This window comes from Thermobia domestica, chromosome 7, assembly GCF_964235325.1.
Source record: "Thermobia domestica chromosome 7, izTheDome1.hap1.1, whole genome shotgun sequence".
In the NCBI taxonomy this organism is placed as follows: Eukaryota; Metazoa; Arthropoda; class Insecta; order Zygentoma; family Lepismatidae; genus Thermobia; species Thermobia domestica.
Genome location: NC_137460.1, coordinates 121400723 through 121419552, shown reverse-complemented (window position 1 = coordinate 121419552; position 18830 = coordinate 121400723). Strand labels below are relative to the sequence as shown.

The 18830-nt window shown below is 35.2% G+C and overlaps 1 protein-coding gene across 1 annotated transcript in view; it reads left to right on the top strand.

Annotated features, from left to right (window-relative positions):
- LOC145690378 (ATP-binding cassette sub-family G member 1-like) overlaps positions 1 to 18830 on the top strand; it is a 182619-nt gene that overhangs the window by 49601 nt on the left and 114188 nt on the right. The window lies entirely within an intron of this gene.

Genomic DNA, 18830 nt, shown 5'->3' with positions numbered 1-18830 from the left:
TTAGCTGTTAAACTTTCAGTTTTGTTTAACTGCAAGTTGTGATCAAATAGAACGGTGAATGTAATTGCAGAGTGCCATCTATCGATGTTGTATCAATTTCTACTAGAAAGCACGGTAGCTTAAAACTTTGGTACAGTCAATGTCGAGTTTGAACGATTTGTGACGTGTTTGTTGGCTTCCAGAGGCAGAAGAACGAGGAAGTGTTAAGAGTGTCTGTCGCACGCCAACATTAAGTTTTCTTGTAAGCACTGTCGTCTCTGGCATGTAAAATTTGGGAGGACATCAAAGAAAGGGCTTAGTACTACCTATCCCAACCTGTTTACTAACTTCGATTCCATTTATTACCTTCCTGCTTACCTTCACGGACCCCCTAAGGTATATCAAGAACTCCGTTATACACAGCCTGAATATTATATTCCAAATAAATATAATTATTATCATTTATATGTTATTCCGTCGTTAGTAAATAAATTAAATTAGAGTAAAATATTGAATATTTTATACTTAAATATTGGGGGAAACGCGTCCCCGCCAGAGACGCCCATGCAACAAAGTGCCAAAGAAGCTCACGACATGCCAAAATCAGTGTATAGCGATGAAGCGGTAGCATTGGAGACTATTTACAAGTCGTATGAGCGGTTCAAGACCGACAAGGAGTCCGTTAAAAACGAGCAACGATCGAGACGTCATTCGCCGTTAAAAACAGATGAAAACGTGCAAAAATGTCGAACAAATGATTTATTCAACTGTGCTCTCCATATATAGCACCATGCGACTTCTGGTTCTTCCCCAAAATTAAAACCGTGCTTGGAGGAAAACATTTCGACACCATTCCTGACATTGAGAGGGCCATCACAGAGCATCTAAACAACTTTTCAAAAGAAGCTTCCAGAAATGCTTCCAATCATGGATTTAACGTTGAGATAAGTGCATTGCTACCCAAGGACAACACTTTGAAGGATATTAAATCTAATTCCATACAAGCTTATTACTGTGCTTTTAATAGAATTATTCACCATATTTTTGACCATACCTCGTATAATATTGTCCGAAGGAATGGTCTTGTATTCTCGCTAATATTGTGTAAGGAATCGTCTTGTATTCTCGCTAATATTATGACGGGGATTTCCTCGTATTTCAAAAGGATGAAATTGTTTGAATAATAATGCAATCAATATTTCTATGTTTGTTGACATTTTCGTTATTGAAGTTCACGTCTGAGAAATACGTTGTGTGTTCACAGCTGAAAGGTATATTTAAGTTATGTTTGACGTCATACTAACAATAAAGGTTATAACATGTTTCCATATATTGCAAATATCTTCTCACCACTTTATTTTGCAGTATGTTCTAACTTCAAAACTGCTGTATTCTCCAAATATCAACTCAGCCGTTTGATTTTCAATTATTAAAAAACTAGAGTGATTGTTGTTCAAAAAAGTTTGGTCATGGACCTGAAAATAAAAATCATTCATGATCTGCATAATCAATTTGTCAGTACGAAAAAAAAATAGGGGCAGGGGCAACGAACATGAAATAACCTTTACAATTGGGTAAACGCAGATAGTTAATACTCTAGACGCATAAATCGAAAAACAGACGGAAGCTATAGTACCTTGCTTCCGTTACATTTGTCGGAAACTTCTTTCTTTTTTCAACTCTTTTTAACATGACCTTTTATGTGTCGTGAAAATATGTTGTAAGTACGCACTTTAAGCGGGAACCGTAAAAGGACAAACGTAATTCCATCTGTCATCTCGTTTGTGTGACCTTCTATACTCAGTTTATTTGTTTGTTTTTATCTCTTTTTTTTTCAATCTGAGCTTAAAAACTACAAATCGGTTTGAGTTTTAGCTTGAACGAAAAGGTGGTTGTTGGTTGGTGACCCTGTAAGTTGGTCGTACAAATGTTTTGTTATTCGTAATGGAAAATATTTACTTCTTTTAATTGAGCAAGGTGGACAAGCGTTAACCGAATACTGACCTCAATGAATCAGTGAAGTATTGATTTAAAAGAAGTTCCGACCTCATTACTTTTTTTCCTGTTGTTCGATCAGGAAACTGATAGTTAAACAACCGTTTCTTGCGGTTGAATGATTGATGTTTTCGTCTTTGGCGTGGGAAGACTCTTGTACAATTTCCAACAGGAGTACAAAAATGGATTCAATTCTACATTTATTTGTAGGTCTATCTTGCATAGGCTCTGTACGATGAAGATACGTTCAATTTACAAACGATTAAATATATATACGATTCATTAGAGGAATACTCATTCTTTGCATACTTCATAGAAGTTAAAATATCAAACACTAATATGAAGAACTGAAAACTTTAAAAATTCAACTTCCACATTTCGACAATTCACAGTAAATGCAAGCTTTCTATAAGAATGATATAAGATGCATATACTAAACATTAAGAAATTATTTTATATTGTTTCAAGGCAATAAAGGAAATAAACGTTTTAACCCTCCCTCCTTATCTAGTACCTAGGTGAGGACCTTTGGTGCAAGGAGTGTCAGGTTATGTTGATGAACTATACCGACAAACTCTAACAGATGATTCCCCACACCAAAATAAGAAAGAAAAAAAAAAGTTGATATGGACCTGCGAGGGAAAGTACATAATTTTTGAGCTAGGGTTGTTTAAAAAAAAATTATAAAAGCTAAGTGCCCCCTATAGGGGATCCCCTGTTGCACCCATTGTACATTGGTGAAATATTCATATTTCAATTGCATATTTATAACTTACTTTACGATTATATGAATCATCACTCGACGGTTTCTCGAATTCGAAGTGGCGCGTATTTAAATTTAGCTTTTGTACGATTTTGGACAGCCCTAGTTCTGAAATTATGCACTTTTCTCCACTGGTTCATATGAACTTTTTCTCTTATTTTGATGTTAGTAACCACCTCTTACAGTTTGTCGGTATAGTTTACTAACATCCTGTATATATAAAAATCTGTGTATGATAACCAACTTAAACGTTATTCGAAAATGAAATGAAATCTTTGAGTTTTACGTCCCACGATTATGCCGTTTAGGCTAAAGGAGACGGTGATGATGAGAAATGAATGAAATTGGTGGAATGAAGAAAGTAGGAGGAAACGGGAGAACCCTGAAAAAACCCACGAGCACGGTGTTTGTCCACCATAAAGTCCACACGGCGCGAGCTGGGATCAAACCAGGGACCTCAAGCACCGGAGGTGAACGCTCTACCACTAAGTCACGTTATTCAAAAGTTATATCCAGTGTAAATAATGGCATTTCGAGTTTAGCGTCCTACGATTATACCATGTACGGTAACGGAGACGGATAATAAATAAAGTTGAATTATTATCAAAAAATTGGGAAATGAGAATGTGGGAGAAAAGGGAGAACCTCGAGAAGATTCGTGAACATAGTATTGTTCACCACAAACTCATAAGCTGAGTATACTAGGTACATAAAAATGAAATCTATGTTAATTTTAATACTGTCTACCGTTTAGTCTGCATATACAAGGTGTTTCAAAACACCACCGACAACGTTTGGGACGTGATTCCTGACATCAAAATAAGACAAAAAGTATAGACCAACCTGGGTGCAGAAATGCTTCCTTTCGGAGTTATAGGCTACCGAAAATATGAATATATGAACTTTAGAAGCCCATAGCTCCATACTATAGGATCTACCGTAGTCACCGACTTCACTTAGGAACTAGCATGTGCGCTATCCAAAAATATATGTTTTAGAATCCTAAGGTACCCACACAACAATTATTGTAAAGGACGTTTGGCGACGGGCATCTACTTTGAAGTACTCACCAACTAACTCTATGAAAATTGTTGCGGAAGTACCGCAGGATTCTCTGCGATGACGTTGAAGACTTACGTTGGTCGAAAACTGTTTCAAATGTACCTAGGTACGTATATTAAAAAATAGTGCTAAATTAATGCACTTTACTGTTTGGTATGCAAACAAAAATGATGGTTTACCTTGCTTGGAGAATGTTACAACGTAAATAAGAGTTGAAAATCTTGCTAGTTCCATGTAGTGATATTGTCAAATATGGTACAGTTAAAAAAAAAAAAAAAAAAAAAAAAAAAAAAAAAAAAACCTACCCATCCATCCTCCTTGGAAAAGACTTGCGCTCTTACCTACAGTTAAATAAAACAGAAGTGAATTTTCTTTGGTCAATTGAGAAGGTATTTAAAGCCAAAGTATTAGAATTTCGTAGCTACGATTGGCAAGATTTCTTGAACAAGATTACATACTGTGCTGCTCTGTGATAGACGTTCCTTGTAGACAACATACGTATACATAAACAAATTAAAACATACAGTAAAGCTCATCCGTGGCTAAGCGGTTAGCGTACATGCCTTTGGCGTGGAAGGCCCGGGTTTGATTCCTGGCGGGAGCTCATGTGGTTCACATTCCACGTTAATCAGTAGATTCACGTCTCAAATAACCTCGCTACTGAAAAGGGACATTAAACTCAAAATCAACTAAAACATACAGTAAAATAGGAAAAAACAGAAACAATTAAAATAAAATTTGCATTTTATTTTATTTTATTTGTATTTTTCCTTTAATCTAGTGACTTTTGTAACCAGGGGCAAAGGTGCGGGGGAACGCGGGGGGACGCCGTCCCGCACCTCGAAAAAAAATATGTACGGTGTCCCCCCAGTTCCTAAAAAAATACAATAGGCAAAGATAGGCAGGTGGACGTCGTGGCCTCCACCTTTTCAGACTCACTTTTACCCCGGTTTGTAATAAAGTGTATTTTCAAAATAACTGAAATGTTACTACGTTAATCATGAGGTATCTATAGAACGGGGTTATGTAATTTATGATTTTACATCCAAATTTGAATATTTTAAAATTTGAAATCATTTATAATCATTTTTGTTACAATTTATATTATTTTAATATTATGAACGATTTCTAAGGAGAAAAACCAAATTCGGTTGTAAAATCAAAGGGTTCTTCACTATCCTTTTTATTGTTTTGTTTAACGTGCATGAATTCTCGAATTTTCGTGCTAAAAAAAAATAAATTATGGGGCGTGCGCACCAAGTTGGGAATCACGATTGTAGATCAATGATAAAATACATCCCATATCCCGTATGTGGAAAGTGATCCTTCTTTCGTAAAACATTTCCTTTGTTTTCGCAGGTAACGAGCAAGAGTGAATGTCCGTTACTTTTTTCTGAATAATGATAACTATGGGCTAAAGATATATATATATATATATATATATATATACAGTGTCGGATCCAGGATATGATCAAGGGAGGGGCTAAACCATAATTTGCCGTTTTATCCAGTGTAAAGCAGAATTGAAACCCATTTTATCCAGTGTAAACCTGAGCGTCAAGGGGGAGGGGGTATAGCCCCTTAGCCCCCTTGGATCCGTCCTTGTATATATATATATATATATATATATATATATATATATATATATATATATATATATATATATATAAAGTGTTTGGTGGAGATGTGAAACACTTCCGATATTGAATAAGAGCAAAACTGTAATTTCATCCATGGTAACAGTATATGGTAAATTTAACAAATTTTCAAGTTATACATTGTTTGACGTTACACTTGTGAAATAGTTGATTTTTTTCTGGTTATGAAGTACCTATCAATCAAAATGCTCAAGTAATGGAGTTTAAACTATCTTCTAAAAGCTAGTTTAACATAGTTTTTAAATGCCAAAATAACGTAAATATTTCTGGTATGTTTAGAAATCTGCTTTCAATTTTCATTTTTCTAGTCTATCTACAGTATTTATTTATTGACTGAAAACTCATGTCCTGTATTTACAGTAGAGAAATATGGCAGCTCTATCATCTCGCATCGGTAATGTATATGCATCTTCAATTGACATTGTGATGTGCTGAGTTATTTATGTATTTAACTTAAATGCCCTTGCACTTAGTATGAAATAACAATAAATTGCACTTGCTGCACTGTTTGTACTTTCACTATTAGGAAAGAACGCGGAGGAGAAATTTTTGCTTTGGGAAATTTTAACCGCTGAAGCTTCACCGTAAGCAATATACAAATTATCATCATTAGCGCGTACCACTTTTCTGACGTTCTGCTCTCTCTGCATTTACTCAACATGCATGACAAATTCTAAAGTATTTTCCATGTCGTTATTATAGAAAAAAGTATATTTTAAAAACTTAGTTCCGGGATCGATTCTCATTAAGATCTATCACGAATAAGGCTTTCTTAATTTTCCTTGACGGTTACAAGTAAGAACAACACGATTTTTAAGGACAAATTTTTACTTGACCAGTGCGTTAAAGCAGAGAAAGAGAGAAAATTAAAACTTGAATCAAATAGCAAATATAGCAGGATTTGAACAAAGTTTAAAATTGACAAATAATGATGTTAATTTCTCTTAAATGATTCATCATAAATTCAAAACGAGAAAGTGTGTTAATTTATTTCACAAGTACTCATTCAACATTTATTTGATCTATTGTACAGTTCAGTAATGAAGAGTTCATGTACAGTTAAAGAAGAAAATAAAGTAACTATTCAACTTAGTTGAAACAACATTATGAAACTATTCTCATTGACAATCTCATGCAGTAGAAATACATAACAATAAAATTTAAGATTTCGTTACTGTTTATACGTAAAAATATTCTTTTAATAATACGAGGTCTGACAATTAAGTTTCGCGAACTCGTTCCATAAATGTGATAAAGCCTTTGTATTTCACATGTGCCCTCGGAAAATATATGAAACATACTTCGGCCGCCCTCTTAAGGAGGAAACTTTCCCTTTGCTTGGTAGGAAGAAGTGAATGAAATCGGCTGTGTTGCCAATTTGCCATTCAGTCGTTTGGTCGTGGCTACTGAAGATTGTATACTACTTAGTATGGCTAACAAGATAGTGCACAGCGAAGACAGAGAAATAATTCGAAATGTTTCAATGCGGCAACTCTTTCCGGATCTCGGTCACAGCAACTAGTCCCTCACATAGATGTTCATTTTACTTCGACCTCACTCATCCTCGCCCTCGCAGTAGCAGTTGGCCCTCGCCCTCGTTCACCCTCGCCCTCGCGAATGGAATTGTCCATCGCCCTCGCGCGCCCTCACCCTCGCTGTCGAAACTTGTCCTCGCCATCGCGCACCCTCGCCCTCGCGGCCAAAACTTGTCCTCGCCCTCGCGCACCCTCACCCTCGCCATCGAAACTTGTCCTCGCCATCGCGCACCCTCGCCCTCGCCATCGAAGCTTTTCCTCGCCCTCACGCACCCTCACCCTCACCATCGAAGCTTGTCCTCGCCCTCGCGCACCCTCGCGGCCAAAACTTGTCCTCGCCCTCGCGCACCCTCACCCTCGCCATGGAAGCTTGTCCTCGCCCTCGTGGCCAAAACTTGTCCTCGCCCTCGCGCTCCCTCGCCCTCGCGTCACTGTGGGCGAGGGAACTTAAGGGTGAGGATGCCCTCGAGAGGGCCACCCTCGCGAGGGTGAACATCTCTGGTCCCTCATCCTTCGACGGAGATACGGGACAACATACATCGACGGCAGCGCCAGCAGGGGCACACTTGAAATAGAAACACTCTACATACCTAATTGATACTTACTGGTGTGATATTCTCCAAAATACCCTCCTTGGGAAACTATACAGTAATGCTAGCTCCTCCTCCACCCCTCGAACTATTTTATGAATTCTATTTCTGGAATGGCCTTCAGAGTTGCCGTCGAATTAGCCTAAATGTCATTAAAATGTTCTCCTTTCAACATTGTTTTGATCTTTGCGTAAAGAATACAGTCAATGGGGCGATATCAGGCGAGTACGACAGATAGTCTACTATATTATTTGTTCGCTGGTCAAAAACTTCCATATGGGCAATGTCGTATGGGTAGGTCCACTGTCATGATGGAGAAGCTATGAGTTTCTCGAGAAAAGTTCTGATCAATTGCGTCTCATCTCACGCAATCTTTGCAGCACTCCTAAATACTGCACTTGGTTGATTACTTGATCTCCTGGTACAAATTCATGATGTACGGCCCCACGGATATAAAAAAATGTTATCAACATCGTTTGTGATTTTGTTTGCTGACACTTTTTCGATCGTGGGAAATCAGCTTTCATCTATTGGGCACTTTGTCACTGTGTTTGAGGGTAATATCCGAAGACCCAGGTTTCATCGCCTTATTATTCGGCTCAAAACTTCGTCCTGTCTCTCCAACAGATCTGTACGTACTTCCACCTTCCTTTGCTTTTGTTCATCGGTCCGCTCTTTTGGGACCATTTTGACACACATTTTGTGCATACCCTTCAGTTAAAATCTTCCACGCAGTCAATGTTCACCTTGTCTGCTATGAATCACACAGTCAGTCACTGGTTTTCACACACAGTTTGACGAACTTCGTCGATGTTTCCGATTGTTCGATGGATCTCCATCTCAAACTCGAACTCGAATTCTGAAATCGATGCTTCAGAAAAAAACGATAAGAGTGGGTCGGCAACGAATTACCCTTCTAACTGGAGATAACAGAGCCAGTTCCTTTTTAACAACGTATAAGTATGGCCGTACAAAAAGGCAATGTTGCCTCAATTCGTGGACGAAATCTTACTCCCATGAAAAATACCTCATTGAACAAACCCATCCATGGAATAGATAAGGAACCATCTTTCGAAATGCACCATGTTTCGTGGAATGAAATAGATAGATCATTAAAAAATAGATTTTTTTTTCTTAATTTCATCTAGAAGTTATAAGAATCCTTTCGTGTCACGTGACATGATATACCATTTAAACCATGTTTTTTTTTTTTTTTTTTTTTACTGTAGTAAATTGTGTAATGGTTTGCGTGTCGTTAAACGTTTATAAATGTTCTTCATTGTATTCATACAATCAGTTCATCAATTTATTTATTTATTTTTACAATAAATCATATAATAGTAAAACAGTGTAAGAGATCTAAGACTTGAATGAATTAATAATGGCCTCGAGACTTGAGAAATTTTTCGTGTCGTCTCGAATTTGAAAAATTATTTCTCGTCTCGAGAGGGACAGTAATTTTTAGTACTGTACTGAATATTAGGATCTGTTTCCTTCAAAATAAGCTCTTTGGTCAATTCGTTGTGTTGGTCTTTATTGTTTGTGACTGTAGATCAATTGCTAACATTTGGGGAGAGAGGTTTTTTCTCTTTTTTTGTATATCGAAAACCATAGTTTTACCTGCATTACAATAAAGCATATCTACGGCGAAATGGGGCGTCAGACAATGCCACCGAGGGCACCCGTCCCCCTTGCCCTTTCTGGCTTCGTCGACGTACTAGAACTATATTGCAACATGAAAAATAAATACTACCTTCTAAATCAATTCGTTTCCAACTCTGGCAAATGTATGCCATGTGCAGTTTTATAATCTGAGGGAAACAGTAAAAACGCAATAAGGAATGGAGGGAAGAAGATGACATAGAACAGCAAATGTTGGCAATGTATGAATAGTCACATATCCACAAGTAGTATGCCTGTAAAACCATCGAATATGAGCGTAAAACCATTGACTATGCTTGTAAAATCATCGACTACGCCTGTAAAACCATTAACTATGCCTGTAAAATCATCGATTATGCCTGTGAAACCATTGACTATGCCTGTAAAATCATCGACTATGCCTGTAAAACCATCGACTGTGCCTGTAAAATAATAGCCTATGCTGGTAAAGTAATCGATTAGTAAGCCTGTAAAACCATCAACTATGCCTGTGAAACCATCGATGTTCTTGTTTGCCCGTCACCATTGTTTCATCAACGTCAGAGAACTTGTCTGCTACTTCTCCTCTCATTGAGAAGGCGAGGAACTTTATTGGAAATTACTATTATAGGTGAACAAATTAAAAAAAAAAAAAAAACTTCCTTGAATAATCGTAAAAACTTTTAGGGAAGTGCTAAAACTTTCTTTCGTAACACATACTGCTAACGATATTTTGAACCCAACAATAAGCATGCCAATGTAAGAGAACACTGGATGATGTACTAGTTGGGTTTGTCTAAAATTTACTAAAATTTTTCCGATTTTACTTTCCGGATTTCGGAAAGTAAAAATCCCGGAACTGGCCATCCCTAGTTTATTTAATTGCATTGTATATATATCACAAAGCAAAAAAGCCTAAAGCAAAAAAGAGGGTGTGAACTTCGCAAATGGTCTTGAAAGAAAATCTGATATTTGATTATGCAACGTTTTATGCGCTTCCTGTGATACAAATAAATAAACATTTTACCATTTTGAGCTTTAGTTGTGGTAATTGTGGTTGTGGCTTTTTTAATTTTGTTATTTATCTCGTATTCGTGTATTTGTGTGCAGCAAAGAAGAAAGCTTTATCGTTGGAAATTTACTTTCTCACGTGGAAGAATAGGAATGACAAATAATAGTTGTAGCATGTTGTCATGTATGGGATTGTCTAACACCTTGAATCATAACATAGCTACTTCAGAACGTGTACTGACGTCATTCTACGCATGGCGAACATTAATAAAAAAAAAATGTCATAACAAAATAACCACTATGTTTTTTTTTTTTTAAGTTAATGCACTAAAGAACAAATTGACTGAATAAAAGAGGAAGAAGCATGAATTATGAGATGCATCAAATAAAGTAATAAAGCACCGTTCAAGGAAAGAAAGACCTGTATATGATATGTCATTTCTGTTAAGGATAGACTAATTTTACACATTGCCTCCATGAACTGTTTCATCTAGAGCTCATTACCGGAGGATAATTTATGTCTTGTCAACTCAGCGGACAGTTGAAAAAGTTCGATTAACTTGTGTCCTTTTCCATTGTCAACAAAATACGTAAAGTTCAAGGTTATGGGATTCAGGGTGTGTCCATCATAACAATATTGAGTTCGTTACTCTCCATGCTGTTTTCCCATCTATTATTAGAGATCTAGGTATTTCTGTTGTTTTCTAATAGCTCGAATTGGAATGACGTACTCTTAAAATCACATTACAGGACAACTGCATAGTGTTTTTGTATAATTTCACCGACCTATTTGATGAGATAATAATATTTAATTGACAGGCGATGCCATTTGTGATGACTGGCAGAAAGTACTCGCAGAAGAGGTACTAGCAATACTTGAAGTCGTATACTAACTTGAATATACAAAATAATATGAAGGTTTCGAGTAGTGGATCTGTATAAGGAATAAGTAATTTAATTATTTATAGTGAAAGTTGAATAAAAATATCGATTTCTGGAGAGTTATCTAGCAGAGGAAGTTCGCGTTATGGTTAAAATGGTGAGGTACAATAAAATGTGCTAGAAAGATAGAAGAAACTATTTGATTCCGAAAACTTGTTGTAAGTACAACTGGTGTAACGTCATTTGCGATCATAAAGAGAATTCATATTTAAGTGCGTCAGAGGCGCCCATTGATGAGATCATCTTATCTGAAGTGAATCTAAGTGTTCTATACGACCGCAAATGACGCGTTAATCTTAGATTATTTTTTGCAAATGAAAAGATAATCCCATCAATACGCACTTAAACAAGATTTTTTTTTTCCGTGCCAAATGCCATGGCCGCAAACGACGCTGAATCTTACATTTAGCAAAAACTAGAGCTGTTATGTTACAAAAGCAAAGGAGAGCATCAATAATTTTTAAACATTTCTCACAAATACTTCATTTTAAGTAGTATAAATATCTTCGTTCACATTTTTCGTATCTGGTTTGAGATATGAAATGACTCTAAATGGAATTGTGTTATTTTTCATCTACTGGAAACCAAATTAGTCTTATTTGTGATACTTATTTAGAAGCTTTTTCAAAATGAACCTCTGAAAAAAAGTCAAATATTCAATCCTTTGCAACTGTTTCTATTTAGTATCACTTGAAAATATACCATATCAATACTATGGTAATCAATAGTAAAATACTTTGACTATGTATTGTTAAGTAAGTGTAACTTGTGTTAATGTTGTACATTCCAAAATGCCAAATGAGATAAAACCCAGCAAGTATTTGTGATACTGTGTTGTTCTTAGTTTGCATCACTGAAAACAAATGTGATATTATAAGTTTTCGTGCTAGTTAAAAAATACAATTTTGTATTGGGTTGGCGACATTATTAACTTGATTGTATCGCAAGGAATGTCAAATTATTTCCCCTTGTTGATATTTGCTTCGTACAAAATTTCAGTGTTTTATGTTAATTAGTTTAGAACTTGCAATGGAGTTTTAAGGTAAACGATCCTCCCTGAATAACTCGCATATTCACTAGTGAGGGGGAATCTGTTCCCTAGAGCCTATGGTACACAACCCCCCGATTTCCGGCCTGATATTTAACGTATAAATAATTTTTATTTTGTAGTTTGTAAAAAAGAGAAACTTGCTGGATTAAAAAAAACTAAAACTATGACTTCTGCATTATTTTAGTTTTATAATTTGAGTTTCAAAAACTATCACATGAAAGATGGATAAAGTCATTAATATATAATGATACCAACCATTCATATGTGAGATTTAAAGTAACTCCAATTTCAAGGGTAAAAAAAAGTGACGTAAAAATGTTACAAATGCCTTCTGCTTATTTTTTACGTTACAGAGGACTTCTCTCTTAACTGTCTATCTTCCAAAAAAAAAAAAAAAAAAAAAAAGACACTCGTTATCAGCCGCGTTCGGTGCTCCACAACATGTATTTTTCTTCGTTTGATAATTAATGTGTTTATAAAATACAGTACTGTATTTCATTCACTTTTGTAGGCTCAATCATATTTTTATTTTTCAATTTTTTTTGTTTCTCTTCGAACAATTCACATACACCAAAAATAAATGTTTGGTTTGTGTGATAGTCTAGTGTGCTCATTCAGTATACAGCATTTCGTTTATTTGAATATCACTGCAGTAGCTTTTGGTCGAAGCTTCTGCTTTTGGTAAGTTAAAATTTATAGTACCATTGTCTTTTTTAAACCATTTTATAGAAATAATATAACTTCAGCGGCTGTAAAATAATGATTTTCGTTTTAACCGACTCTTTATCTTATCTGACTAGGTTCCGGTCCTGTGGTGGTCGGTTAACACTGAGTCCACTGTATGTAGTACATCCACATTTTCACGTTATTATTGTGTGAATAAAGCAGCATTCGTCAATATTTTCTTTTAGTGAATGATGCAAAGTACGTGACATAAACGTGACGCCTTACTACTTAGCATCACGTTTTCACTTACAAACAAAACCTTTGAAATACATAGTTATTTAGTTAAATAATTTTATATTTAGTTAATATACATAGCATTCCAAAGTGTACACTACACGCATATGGATGGATTTGCTAACATCATGATGATGCTGGGAAAACAAATTACACTAGCACATTATAATTCAAACAAACTGCTCATGAAGTACAGTTCTACATTTTAATCTTATCTAAAACGAGAATTGAATTTATAGAGAAGGAATTGTGATCAAGCCTAACTCCCTAACAAAAAAAAAAAAAAAAAAAAAAAAAAGTTGTAATGATATCTACATCGAAATAATGTATACCCAATTAACCAGTAGATAATTCTTTATTTGAGTGGAACACCTAAGTATTTAAGTTTGTATTTCAGTTGAACTTCGTATCTGAATTGCTCATACATTTAACTACACAGAGTGAACTTCAAAGTGTTTTAAATGAAGATTTCAAATCCTATGTTTATAAAATACGTGAAAGATACAGCAATTTCTCTGCATATCTAGTTTGGCTACTAATTGACCTCTAATTACAGCTATGAAATTATTTTACAGTTACGATTAATATGAAGGGAAGAACTTCGGAAATAATATAGTTGTGCCCCCGAAATTCGAACCCGAAATCTCCCGATAATAAAGTAAGAACCGTTCATCTGGTAACGATATACGTATGTTGTTTTGTTCTTAGTTCAACGACTCAATACAGTGACAAATTTTGTTCCGTGGTGTCTAATGTATAATGACAAAATACATCAATCTAAACTTTAAAGCAGTGGTATGTGACTTTCTTTGTAAAACTTGGTATTTATTTTATTTTTGTACTAAAGGAATCATAGGCGCCAACTACATGAGTGCTATGGGCCTCAACGACCCATTGAAGGTATTTGATGGGTGCTGAGCACGAATTTTTGAGTTCGAAAGAACTTCGAAATTACACCTTCATGCGGTCAATAATGAAAAGAAACTATATAGTGCATGTGATCCCAAGCTTACAGCATGTTGAAGACCGAGCAATATAAAACTAACGATAATAATTCGTGAGTGTAAGTTTGTATAATTATTTCTTTAAAGAACTTGATGGTTGATGTTGTTAATTTATGTTTAAAGTAATGTAAAATGCTTTACGCAAATTACAATATAGTTGAATCATTTTCTATTTTCCTTCAAATTATCTTCAAATGTTCTAAAAGTTTGACTGTAATCATGATTATTTTATAATGATTTTCTATATCCTTATTTTGGTCAATACTGCTAAACACGTTTGAAATTCACAAACAAAATCTTAATATTTAAGAATTTTGTTCAATATAAAGTTCAGGAAATTGTGCTAAAATAAACTAAATTAACTATTTAAAAAAAATTGAGTGCAATTTAAAAATAATTTCACGGTTCATTTTATTTCAGCAGGTCTTCATAGTCTTTCTCACCTCTGAGGAAGAATTTGCGAACCATTGATCTAATGGATTTAGTTAAAAAAAAAAAAAAAAATAGTACCGAAGTCTGAGCACCCATTGAGAAACTTAAAAGTTGGCGCCTATGAAAGGAACATTGATTGAAAATCAGATTGAATAAAATGCTATGTGGATGTTTTAATGTAGGACACAAGTAAAACGTTTCCTTCAAATCAGTCAAAAAACACTAATATTCCTTAGCAGTTTCGTGCTTTCGATAGGGAGATTTTGGCTCATATTTTCTGTTTTGTGCAAGGAATAGACTAACTTAATCTTGATGAAAAAGCTTGAAGGTTCGCCACAGCAGAAGCCACCAGTCATTATCTGCTATTTAGTTTGTCATCTTTGGCTTATATTTTCCCAAAGCAACTGAGTAAGAGTTCTTATTGACTCATTCCTCATCAGTCTGTAATATGCTCAGTGATTTCACGATCGATTTGTAAGTCCTTAAAATGCAACGGACTGAACCATGTTTTTATACATTTTACGTCGTAGTTTCTTTGATATTAACTAATGAGAGCGATAGGAGACATCGTATGAAAATAGTAGCATTACATTTAGTTTTTTTATTTCTCCATTGAATTCGTTTTCGTTGATTTATCACTGCATTAAGAATTTAAATTGAGTCATTTTGGGGTCATAATAATTAATGATTGTGATTCCTTGAACTCAGGTTAAGCTATTCGCGAATAGGAGTTATATTCACTCGATTTAATCTTTGTCTTTCTTTTATATTTTTCTTCTTCATCACGTGAGACTGGTGTTAAATTGAAAAGAACTTTGTAACATTTCTACAGGGTGTTACAAAAATGTGTCATATAATATTTTGGGAACAGATCAGGCCCGCAACTAGAGGGGGCTAGGGGGCCTGGCCCCCCTAAACTTTTCGTGAACCCAGGCCTCAATACAAATTTCTATTATTAATTCAAAAAAACACAACTTAGAAGATATTTGTAAGATAATTTTTGGTGACTTGCCCCCCCCCAATCATATTCATGCCCCCCCAAAACCTCTGTGGCTGGTTGCGGGCCTGGAACAGATTACTCACATCAAAATAAGAAAAAAAGTTCATATGGATTTGTGCTCAAAAGCGGATAGTTTCGGAGTTATAGGATGCCGAAAACTGAAACAAGTGAACTTTAAAAGTTCATAGCTCCACTACTATGGAACCTATCGTAGTCGGATCAAGACATTACTAAGGAACTACTATGTGAACTATCCAAATATCCATGTCTAAGAATGTTCCAGTACTATTGTGCTGCCAAAATGTCTTGAGCCGTGGCAAAAATGCGAACTAAAGCTCATACCCTCGTGTTGAGCCAATAAGGGTTCAGCTGTTGCTAAGCGAGAGAAAGTGAGTGGAGTTCCTTCAGCCGATAGCAGCGCTTGCAACGGAAGACTAGGGCTCAAGTCAATGTGGTATATGTATAGCACACTAATTTTAGAGAAGTAGGTAGAGAGTGATCAAGTACTCCCAAACAGCCTCTCTAAAAATGTTTGTGCAAGTTCCGGAGGTTCTGAAAGATGGATATTTGGATAGTTCACGTACTACTTCTTCAGTGATATCTTGATACTACTACGATCGGTCCTATAGTAGTGGAACTATGGACCTTTAAAGTTCAGTTTTTTTACGTTTTCGGCACCGTATATCTACGAAACTATGCGCTTCCGACCACAGATCCATACGAACATTTTTTTTTATTTCGATGTGTGACAAATTTTTGTAACACCCTATAATTATATGCTATACCTATTATAGAATGGAGTGAGCATTTCCTGTCTCGCCGTCGAATACGCACGTAGTTCTTACTTTTCCGCATGTCATATATTTTTAAGTAGTAAAAACCACATTTTTTTATTTAGGTATATTCTTGTTAGTATAAGCATTGAGAACTAAAAATTAGTTTGATTTTGATATATTTTTTTTTCAATACATAAACGTAGAAAGTGGTTGTGTTCGTCAGACGGAACCATATAGATTTACATCTCGTTTTATATTCGGATCAAATACAATCTGCTACTCTATCCAATTGACCTACAAACAAATTATATTATGGGAAATAATATTCCTTACACTCTTCCTGCTACTAGCAGTTGGACGCTACCGTAAACAGAAGAAAATGGCCAATCATTCTGCTTTCTCCAATAGTATTTTTCCTCATTAGAGAAAAAGAGAGAAAAATACAACCACGCCAATGTTCTTGAAGGCAAAAGTAAACCAATGGGTCTTTTTGTATGATTCATAAGATTACAAGAAACATCAGTAGATGGGCGGTGATATTTGACAGTAACTTTGAATTCAAATAATGTATAAGTGTAAAACAATCAGAGGTGAACAACTTTATCGGTCGTTTTTCCATGTGCTCTTGATCTTTTAACTACGACTTTGACCTTCCGTAGGTGGTGGTATTGAAACCAGTTCCTCTCAGCCTAAGGCACGCAATCAGCCAGTCAGACATTTACCTACTGGAGATTGTGAAAGTCAGTTATACTTTCTTACACATACATTGCATTCAACATTCTTCTTTGTGAAGGATGGTTACGCAACTCGGAAGTAGTTACTCATCTCCTGGAGTAACACATTGTTGTTTCTATTTTTTACTTAAATAAAAAGTGAAATTTGAAAGTAAACTTTATAAAGACAAAGAATTTTGTGTAAGGAAAAATCAATGCTTTTGCTCTTTACCAAGTTTGACGCAAGATCAAAAATTGTAAGAACAGTATTAACACGAAGAAAAAGAGTATACAGCCTTGCTTAAGTAGAAAACTGGGTGCTCATCTCTCTGTTAAATGGTATGCTCTTTCAACCGTACGTACAAAAATATTACTTTAGCTACAGATAAAGTTGTGAATTAATAATAATAATAATAATAATAATAATAATAATAATAATAATAATAATAATAATAATAATAATATCGATTCCAATGATTTAAATTCTAATATGATTTTGCATGCTCTGAAAAACTAGATATTGCAACATTATTTTTACCGTATAAACGCACAAACTTATTCTACATAAGCACCCTTTATGGAAAAGCAATGCTTCTTACAATAACATAGAATGAAAAGCTCCAAATGTTGACGTATTTAAGGTAAATTAAAATAATTTTAATTTATTACTATGCAATGTAAAAATGAAGACCGTATATCACTCTAAACAAACAACAATATATACAGATAAAGCGTACCTAAAATTATTGCTTTGCAACACTGTAATTAGGCATAATGGGTTTCGAAAGAAGTCATCGAGTGACGAATTTATTTCAGGTGCACGTAACAATTTTATCTGATACGTAATAGCTGTCCTAAATCAAGTTGTACTCTCTTGTTTTCGGGTGCGAAAAAAGAGATTTTTTAATACGTGCTGATGCTCGAGAACTTAATTTACAGGTAGCTTGATGGCGAGATAATTCTAGTGAATCTGAATTTAAGTCTACAAGCACTGGTTGAATTGGAAATAAATTACTACCGGTATGTTCATATGCATAGACTTGCCATAACTACAGTTCGCTTAATTATAGTAAGAGTTTATTTATTGAGGAGTTTGGTATGCAAATCAAATGTCCGTTATATATTTAGCTTGTCTGTTTGTGTTTCCACCCGCCCCACAGTGGAGCGAAAACGCAAAAAGCTGGCCAAAAGTAAAAAAAAACGAAAGTTAGTAATATAGGAATTTTTTATGTAGTTGGCTAGAGTGATGTTAGAAGGGCTCAAATCCATAAATAGAATTGGGTTTTTATTTTATTCCGACTACCTGAGCCACTCTTAAGTAGACCCTTCAGCAAGTCAAATGCGTAGAGAACAATAGAAGAATTGTGACGCGTCCGTTGAAACGGTTGTAGCTTGCGAACGCGTTCATAGTTTTTAAATCTGTAAAGTTTTCCTATATCGTACTGGTAAGTAGAATAAGTGTATGAAGTGAAAAATTAATAATAATGATGTAATAATTTATAATTTGAATCGCAAATCAGGGAAAATTTTCACATTGTTTATATATTTTATTAACTTAAAGCGTTGAAAACATTATGTGCACCCTCGTGCACCACGTTCATATTTTGTAGAATGGTAGTCTGAATATTAATTAATGCTGTCGACAAAAACGTAGCTGCCAAAACGTGCCAATTACCAACCGTGTTGATGTTAATTATTGTTCATTTAACGTTACAGTG